The 8,958-nt window shown below is 54.8% G+C and overlaps 1 long non-coding RNA gene across 1 annotated transcript; it reads right to left on the reverse strand.

Annotated features, from left to right (window-relative positions):
- Positions 1–3,743: 3,743 nt before the first annotated feature.
- Positions 3,744–6,457, reverse strand: LOC117287378. Its single transcript, XR_004518698.1, has 3 exons — positions 6,215–6,457; positions 4,604–5,007; positions 3,744–3,965 (listed from the first exon to the last, which is right to left on the reverse strand). It is a non-coding gene; the product is annotated as an uncharacterized LOC117287378 (long non-coding RNA).
- Positions 6,458–8,958: the final 2,501 nt, after the last annotated feature.

Raw genomic sequence — 8,958 nt, forward strand, 5'->3', positions numbered from 1 at the left:
TCCTTCTTCCTCTCTCTCTCTCTCTCTCTCTCTACCTGGATGTAAGCCCTCGTGGGACTGTAAACTCCCAGCCAGTGCTGGGCCACCTGGTACTTCGCTGCGTGTTGAACGGCATGAGAAGTCACAGCCCCAGCCACAGTGGCAGCAGTCCCGGATCTCGCGTCCATGCTGGCATTTCCTTTGAGTTGTCCTGCCGGCTGTGTTGGAATTTCTCCTGGGTGTGCATTCCTGTCACGGTTCATATATATATTTTCTTTCATATATATATATCTTTTTCCTTTTTACCATCTGTAGATTCTTTTTGGTGAAATATTGATTCATATCTGTGCCCATTTCCTAACTAGATATTTCCTGTCACACTGAGAGTTCTTTCTGTATCCTGGAAAGCAAGTCCTTTGTGAGATATTTGCTTTGGGACACGTTGGGTTTTAGGACGGGAAAGATAAACTCCTTGTGAATCTCAGCTGAGAGGCTAGGGATGTAACTTCTTTATGTCCCCTTCTGAAAATTCTCAGATGCTCGTGGTACAGTTGTCTCACCGTATCCTTGGGGACCGGTTCCAGGACGGCTGCGGACATTGAAACCCACACATGCCCGAGTCCTCTACATTCAGTGGCACAAGCCAGGTGGCACCCTCTGTAGCCCAGCACAGGGGAGGCTGGGGCGGGAGAATCCTGGGAGCCTGTGAGCCGAAGCCCATCCTGGATAGCACAGCAAGACGAATCTGGGGGAAGCCGCAGTATTTGCTCACAAATGTGCACGTCCCTCCAATACTTTATTTTTTCTTTTTTGCGGGGAGGGTACCAGGGATCGAACTCAGGTCCTTGCACTTGCAAGGCAGGAGGCAGAACCGCTGAGCTAAATCCCCGGCCCCCTCCAGTGCTTTAAATCACCGCCAGAGCACTGCAATACCTAACACAATGGCTACGCCGTGCGGACAGTCGCTCCGTAGTATCGGTGACGCGATAACCATGGGGAAAAGTCTGTGCCTGTTTTCCGGACTGCTATCTACCAGGGTGGGTCGGAGCTGCAGACACGGGGCCTCTTACATGTCGGTGGTACAGCATGCGGGCCGATTACAGGCTGCGTTCCTTGGCTGCACGTGTGAGCTCAGAGTGGAGGCCTCAGAGTGATATCCTCCCTTTCCTCTCCAGGAACGCGAGTCACGTCTGCTCCTCCCCTCCCCACCTCTTTTTTCTTTATAACTAGTTCTCCTAGGAAAACATAGGCTCATGATCACCTCCGACAACAGAACGGGGTGAAGCAGCAATCGGCACCTCTTCCCCTTCTCCCACCACACCCGCCCCAGTCCCCAGAGGCGACGAGGGTCACAGTCATGAAACCCGTGTTTGTGTAGAATGAGGTCTCTGTTCTGGGCGCCCGACCTGTCCTTGCTCTCTCTTCCTCGTGGGGCTCAGGGGTCCTTCTGTGTGGCAATCAGGGGTCTCTGTTGGCCCTCGGTGTGACCCCTCCTATGTTCAGTTCTCCCCTTTTCTTCCCGACTGGAGCTGCACTTACCCAGGAAAGTGCCCCTTGGCCTCCTAGAGTGTAAATATTTACCCCTTCACCCCGTTCCTCACTTGTCCTGTGGGTGTCTATTGAGTCTCTGCTCTGTGCGGGGTGGGACCCAGATGGGGGCACAGAACACAGTCGGAAAGGGCCACTTTGCCCTCTGGGGCCTGCATGCCGCTCTGAGAGATAGGCAGGACAATCTAGGTCACCACGCTGCGTGTGGCAGCTGTTGCTGTCATCTCCGTGTCCCCAGTGCACCTGCTTCTCTGTGTGCCGGGCCCGGGAGTCGGGGGGGGACCCTGAAGAGGATGGGGACAGGCGGTGGACTCCAGGGCCAGCTGCCCAGACCCCAGCCTCTCTCCTCAGGAGGCTCGTCTGCCAGCCACCATAGGCGTTCTGAAGGCTGGCCCACTGTGCCCCGGGGGTAGGAGCACCCTCAGGCTGGCCCCTCCTCGCAGACCCAGAGCCCTCGTGGCATCTCCTGTGAGCCCAGGCTGCAGACCAGTGCTCCTTCCGAACTGCACAGCCTCCTCTGATCAGGACCCGTACTTCGAGCCCCTGACACGAGTTCTTTCTGATTGCCTGCGAGCAGTGTCCTCCTCCAACGGTAGTGGGGGCTGCGGGGAGAGGAGAGGGACACAGCACCAGGAAAGACCTCAGGAGGAGGCCGTGGAGCCAGCGTCACAGATTTCCCTGAAAAGGACAGGGAGGCGGGGTAGGAGAGACAGGACAGCGAACGCAAAGACCACGGGACAGGTGTGTGTCTAGTGCGTCCGAGATGCAACACGCAGCCCAGGGCAGTGGTGCCTGCCTATAAAATCCCAACTACCCAGGAAGCTGAGGCAAGAGGCTCACAAGGTCAAGGCCAGCCTGGGCAACTTAGTGAGACCCTGTCTCAAAGAAATAAAAAAGGGCAATGGGTGTAGCTCAGTGTTCTCTGAGTTCAATCTCCGGTCCTAAAAAAAAAGGTCAGTATGGTGGGGCAAATGAGCAGAGAAATGTACCATTCGCCAGCCATGCCAGCCCCGTACCTCCCGAGGGAGCCGCAAACGAGCCGGTGTGGCAGAGGCCCTTAGCGGCTGGCATGTGCGCGAGCCTGGACCTGCATGAGTCCCCGTGTACAGCAGCAACCACTGCCCCATCGAGGCTTGGCTGGCCCTGGGTTTAGCCCAGGAGAGGCAGAGCTATGCGGATGATGCCTCGGAGAAGTCAGGCTCCCCTCACCGCTGAAAGACCGCTCATCCCCACAGACACAGGGACGAGGCCAGAGGTACACGGCAGAGAGAGGCCTTGCAGTGCTTGGCGAAGACATTGTTTCCTTGGCCTGAACTTGGACAAGACGGGGAGCAGCTGTCTCTTCTTTGCCATTTGGCTTTGACCTCACTTCCACTCCCATACATACTTGAAGGAGTATTTAATCTTTATTAGGTCAGATTTATCATCTTTCCCTTAACAGCTTCTGGCTTTTACTCTTTCCTGAGGATTAACCCAGGGCCTTCCCACTGATCTACATCCCCAGCCCTTTTTAATTTTGAGACAGGGTCTCCCTAAGCTGCTCCACTGCCCAGGCTGGGCTCAGATTTTCAGTCCTCCTACCTCAAGCTCCTTAAGTACTGGGATTGTAGGCACACACCTCCACATCAGGCCCTGGGCTTTCTTCTTGTTAGAAAGGCTTTTGTGTTAAATTAGCCTTCATTTTATTGTTGTGCATTTAAATCTCTGATGTGTGTGATGCTGAGCTGTGTAAGAAAGAGGTAAAGACTTCAATTAATCCTAAGTGGCTTCCTGGATTTAGTGGCCGTGACAAAGCTCACTTCCTGCTCTTTGTAACCCCCTTGAGAAATCCTTTGGGGACTGATCCTGGATCCTGGGTAGGAAGGGTATGGATGGAGAGGCAGATGCCAACGGGCCCCAGCGGGGGCCAGGCCTACTGGGCAGCTGCCTGTGGACAATTACACGATTAGAAAGCATGTTGAAATATTACAGAGACAGATTGCAGAGCTAACGCCGGTGAGCTCAGGTGCTCCCTTGAGACACCCGCACAACTCCAGGGGGAAGCGGTTTCGGCCCCCTGCAGTAGATGGCGCCCTGCCGTCCTTGTATGGACGTGATGAGGTCCTTTTCAGGGCACTGTCTGTGGGCCAGGCGGCCAGTGCCCCGCAGGCCCTGGCGTCAGCACCCCTGTGTCAGCATCTAGTCAGCTGAGATGGGCTGCCAAGGAATGAGCCGGCTGTCTTCCGAGAACAAGTGATTTATTTTTATTGCCTCATTTTTAAACACTTCAATGTGCTGCCCAAGAACTGTGTGGTTTGGAAAATCACAAGAAAAAATGCAAACTAGAGAGAAGTGAGGAGTGTGTTGCTGACTGTTCTTCAGGAGCACGGGCCCAGCTCCGCGGCACGTGTGCGTGGTCAAGGCCGTCTCTGGAGGGATGGGTGCTTCCTTTCCAGGGTCTGAGAGGCAAGCAGAAAATGAAAAATTAAAAAAAAAACAAACAAAGAGGCAAACAGGTTTATATTCAAAGAAAACAAGAATATTGATTTCTCTGTCTCTTAAAATATATAGTCAATCCCTTTCTCAGTCAACTTTCCCATTACTCGGACACAAATAACATAACTTGACACCCGTAGCATAAAGGAGGAGAGGCTTGATTTGGTTTACGGTTTCAGAGGATTCACTCCATGGCAAGCTGGCTCCAAGGCAGAGACTTCCTGGCAGAAGGGCCTGGTGAACAAAGCTGCTTAGTTCTTGGCAGCTGGGAAGCAGAGCAGGGGAACAGGGCCGGAAAGGAAGTCTGAGGTCATGCCTCTGTGACCCATCCAGATGCACCCAGAAGTGTGCGTCACTAATTCCCTGGGTGACTCCCAAAGTCAATCAGGTAGGCAATCTACCTTAACTGCCACAACACCTCTCAGTTGAAAGGGGCATCACAGTTTTAGCTGGTTGGAGCACCTACCTGTTCTCAGGTGACCCAGCTGACTGGGGCTCTTCGGAAACAAGGTGGATGGTGGAAAGAGGGCAGGGCCAGGACTCGTGCACCACGGGGTGCCCTTCCTACTACATCCTGACCCCCTGATTTCCCAGTGCTCACCAGACTGTGCCTGAGGCTTGGCCAGAAGCTCCTCACTCGCTCTGCAGGCTTTCAGAGGAGGCTTCTGAGGGAATCCCATTAAATCTCACTGGATCACCCAGGAAGGCAGCGGGGACAGTGGCAGGAAGACTTTTCCCAGTCCTACCCATTGAGGGCAGGCAGTGATCTTGGTGCCTTCAACTTGAGATGGGCCTGAGTTTCCCCCCAGGGCTTCTCAACTGCAGGCCTGCTGACATGTTGGGCAGGATCGCTGTCTTGGCTCTGTTCCGTGCGGTGTAGGATGTTTAGCCAGGAGGACCTCTGGTTGTGGCTTCCAACACACTTCCAGACAATGCTGCATGTCCCCTGGGTGGGGCAGAAGTGCTCCTAGTTGAGGATCACTGATCTAATCCAACACCTTCTGCCTGGGGAGAAGAAACAGACAGGCCAAGTAAGACACTGGCCCAGGGAACACAGCGAGTCCAGGGCTTTTGAACTGCGGTTGGCCTCTGGCTCCCAGCTCCCAGACTGGTGCTCTGACCTTTGCAAACATAGCAGAAATTGTGATGTGTATGATCTTAATGAAAGACAGCTCAATAGCCGGGCGTGGTGGTGCACACCTGTAATCCCAGCACTTGGAGGCTGAGGCAGGAGGATCACTGCACGTTCGAGACCAGCCTGGGCTACACAGTGAGTTCCAGGTCAGTCTCAACTACATAGTGAGACCCTGTCTCAAAAAGGAAAAAAAAAAAGACAGCTCAAATCCATCTAAAATCCCAGCGTCCCGTAGAGGTCCCTGCAACTGCAGATGCTGAGCAGGCAGAGCAGGTGTTACTGCCCTTGGCCAGGCCCAGTGGAAATTTCCCAGGGGCCTCAGCAAAGTTCCCCCAATGGGCTCTGCACTTTCCTGGGAGGATCGCTGTGGCTTCTAAAACAGGTGGTGCTGGTCCAGATGGGGCAGAGACCATGCCCTCCGAGTCAGGAAGCGGGACCCAGACAGGGAAGGGCCCCTCCGATAGTGCCAGGGTTTGCACTGGCTGCTTCACTAAGCTCCTCACGGCGTCTTCCTCAGCCTCGTCGTCCGTAAATATTAACCTGGAGCCCCAGGGCCATAGCATGTGAGCCCACGAGGCAAGGGACCGCGGTAGACTTGGTCCGTATTGCCTGTGCCACCACCCTGTGCTGCGTTCTGGGAAAAGGCTTTTGAAAAGACCTCCCCATCCTGCACGCGTTTGTGTGCACATGTGCATGTTCGGGGGGGGGGGGGGTCAGAAATAAGCCTAAGGATTGAGCCTGTCCACAGTAGGGAGGGGACACGAATTCATTCATGCATTTGATTTTATCCTCTTACACTCAGTGGCTGGGGCACTAAACATGCAAACCAGAGGGGAAATTGCATGGAAATTATGCGGCACTTTGGTTCTATTTTCAGCCCCTTTCGCCTGTTTCTCTGAGGGCCGCCTCTTGACAGAGCACCCCAGATGGGGCTCTTATTTCTCCCCGCTCCTCAGTAGTCTTGGAGTCAGGGTCAAGTTCTGCCTTTTACCGCAGATCATGGTGAGCCAGGCATGACCTTGGAGATGCTCAGACACCGCTTCAGGGCCCATTATTCTCCAGACAAAGGCTGCTTACGTGCGGAGAGCGCGGCTCGAGCCAGGGAGTGTTCAGTGCACATCAGCTGCTGTGACGAAGCTGGAGACAAACGATGACATCTGCGGGCTGAGTCAAGGCTCTTCCGGTCACACGCTCAGGATCCTGTCCGTCCCCAGAGCTGGGCACACACCCAGAGCTGGGACCTCCGAGTCGCTCCCGTGATGGCTCCAGCCAGCTGGGTGTCCTCACAGACCGTTGCTGCTGCAGTTTGCCTGGCCGGCAGGAGCCTGCCCTAGCTTAAAGGACAGGGGCAGAAGGCCGGATGGGGAGCTCAGCTTCAAAAGCAGCCACAGGGACCGCCAAGGCTCAGCAGCGAGGCTTCAGCCCTCCAGGGGTTGGGGGAATCCTAAGGGTCCCCAGAGCCCCTGAGTGTGACCACTCCCACGGCTGGGCAGTTGCCCACCCACCCGACTGCTCCCGACCCCTTCCAGCACCCTGGTGACTATGGTGGCGACCTAGGACCTGGCAATGCCAGCACCAGTTCTGCCTCAGGGTAGGATTTGGTGGCCCTTGTTATTAGATGGGTTTCAGGGGAGTGTTTTCCAGGTTCTTGGGGTCTGGAGCAAAGAACTGAGGAGGACACTCTGAGCAGCAAGAGCAGATTTAGTAAGGGTGAACATACACTGTACAAGGAGAGAGCAGGCCATGAGGAGCGGTCCCTGCCCCTGGTCTCTCAATGTCCTGGGATTATGGGGGATCCACAGCTGGAGCCGGACAGGACAGGAGTCCAGGCCCAACAGGGAACCTGACCCCGCTCACCTCTTGGGAGGGGGAGTTTTCTACCACACAAGGATTTCAGAGGATGCATCATGCATCCAAAGCCCACGCAGGTAGGATGGTGGGGCAGTTTCAAAACCACGATGCAAGTGGTTGCAGGTTGGCACTTGTGTGTGGGTCTTAGGGGGAACAGGGTGGCCTTTATCTACTGATGTGCTGCTGTTTGACACAGTCATCCTTGTTCTGCCTGGTTGCTAAAGTCTTTGCCTACAGCTTTCTTGCTCTACTTCTTCCCGGGCTCTCTCTCCTCCTCTGTGCTTCTAGAGCTCCGCCCGGAACCCCAGGCCTTTGCTCAACGTGCTGAGCAGCCTCCGCTCCCTATGACCTGTGCTTCTCAGCCCTGGGGACACATTTGGTTGTCATAACTGCGTGGGAGGTCTTGTTTCTAACAATAGCCAGTGGCGCCCACAGGGCACACGACAGGCCCCTGCGACAAGAACAGTCGGCTCAATGCAGTGATGTGTGGTCGACAAATCTGCTCGTAGGTTCTGCGTTCCAGATGCAAGCTGGTGGTGGGGTTTGCAGGCAGCCGCTGGAGGCTGGAAAGGGAGGCAATGGGCCCCTCACAGCTTCTGGGAGCAGCCCAGGAAGACTGACTTTGGACTTTTATGTTGTTTTGAGTCGCTAAATTAGTGGTAATTTGCTACCATTGCAAAGGGAAATGAATACACTAATTGAGGAAGAAGAGAAAAAGGGTGGTGGGATGCCTGGGACTCCGGGCAGGAAGGAGAAGCAGGTCTCAGAAGGATCTAGAACGGAGACCCAGGAAGCCATCAGGGCATCACTGCTTTTCAGAGGCCTGTTCTTTGGAGCCCTTGGCTTTGTTTCTTCCTTTGCAGCCTGGCTGGCTTCTGCAGCCCCATCCCCTGCTATGGCCAGAGCTAATCAATGCCAGCCGCAGGCCGGAACTCACAGCTTTCTCTATCCCATGACCAAAGACTGGGCCAGGGATTCTGATTGGCTGAGCTTAGGTCAGGTGTTCACCCCCCCATCCAATCGGGTGCATCTGGGAGGTTCTGAGCGGACACTGGAGACCCCACAGGGGCCGACTCAGCTTGGACTGGATCTTCCTGTGGGTCCATCTGAGGGTGAGGTGGGTGTGAGCAGAAATCTCTTGGAGGACCCCATTTGTAAGTCCTCCATCGTAAGGGGAGCAGAAGCAGGGGCTCTGACAGGGTGCTTGGTGAGAATCCATGTTCTCCCGGGAAGGTGTCAGCCCCTGCCAGCTCCTGTGCCAGGCTGACCTCAGCCTGAGTGAAGACACCAGGCTCCTGTGTGTGCTCCCTGTGGGATGGCATCGCATCTACAAACAGCTCCCTGGAGCCTCAGCTCTTTCTCCAGCCACGGCTGAGGGCACAAAGCAAGCTGGGAGTGACATTGGGGTCGGGCACGCGCAGGAGGAAGCCAGCTGGTCCCACTTGGGTCCCCACACAGGTGCTGCTCCTGGGAGAGCCCCGCAGCTGGGCAGCCCCAAGCATGTCCCACCCTGCATCCACCTTGTTTAGATCTAAACTGTCTCCCAAAGCCACATGTGTTCAGAGGCGGAGCTTTGGGTAGCTGACTGGATCACAGGATTAGTGCTGCCTGAGGTGGGCGTCCTGGGGCTTCTGTCCTCTGACCCGGTACCCCTGAACCCTTGTGGAATCTCAGGCCCCTCACGGAAGGGTGGTAACTGCTTTGTGTAGTGAGCTCCTGTTTATTCTTTACGGTGTGATCTCTCCAGCTGAGTCCTCCCCTGCTATGTGCAAGATTTTAGTAAAAATTGTTGTTTTTTAGCTATCAGGAAGAACTTCAAGCGAGTATGGAGCCCGGGTCTCTCTGCTATCCAAGATGGCTACTAACATTCTCTTCATCAGTTTATTTCTGAATTGCTTGCAGATAAGTTACTGTCTCTGTGACATCTTCCCCCAAACATTCTTAGATTTATTTTTTAAATGGCATTTTCT

This window comes from Fukomys damarensis, unplaced genomic scaffold, assembly GCF_012274545.1.
Source record: "Fukomys damarensis isolate Sample0158 unplaced genomic scaffold, DMR_v1.0_HiC HiC_scaffold_23, whole genome shotgun sequence".
Lineage (NCBI taxonomy): Eukaryota > Metazoa > Chordata > Mammalia > Rodentia > Bathyergidae > Fukomys > Fukomys damarensis.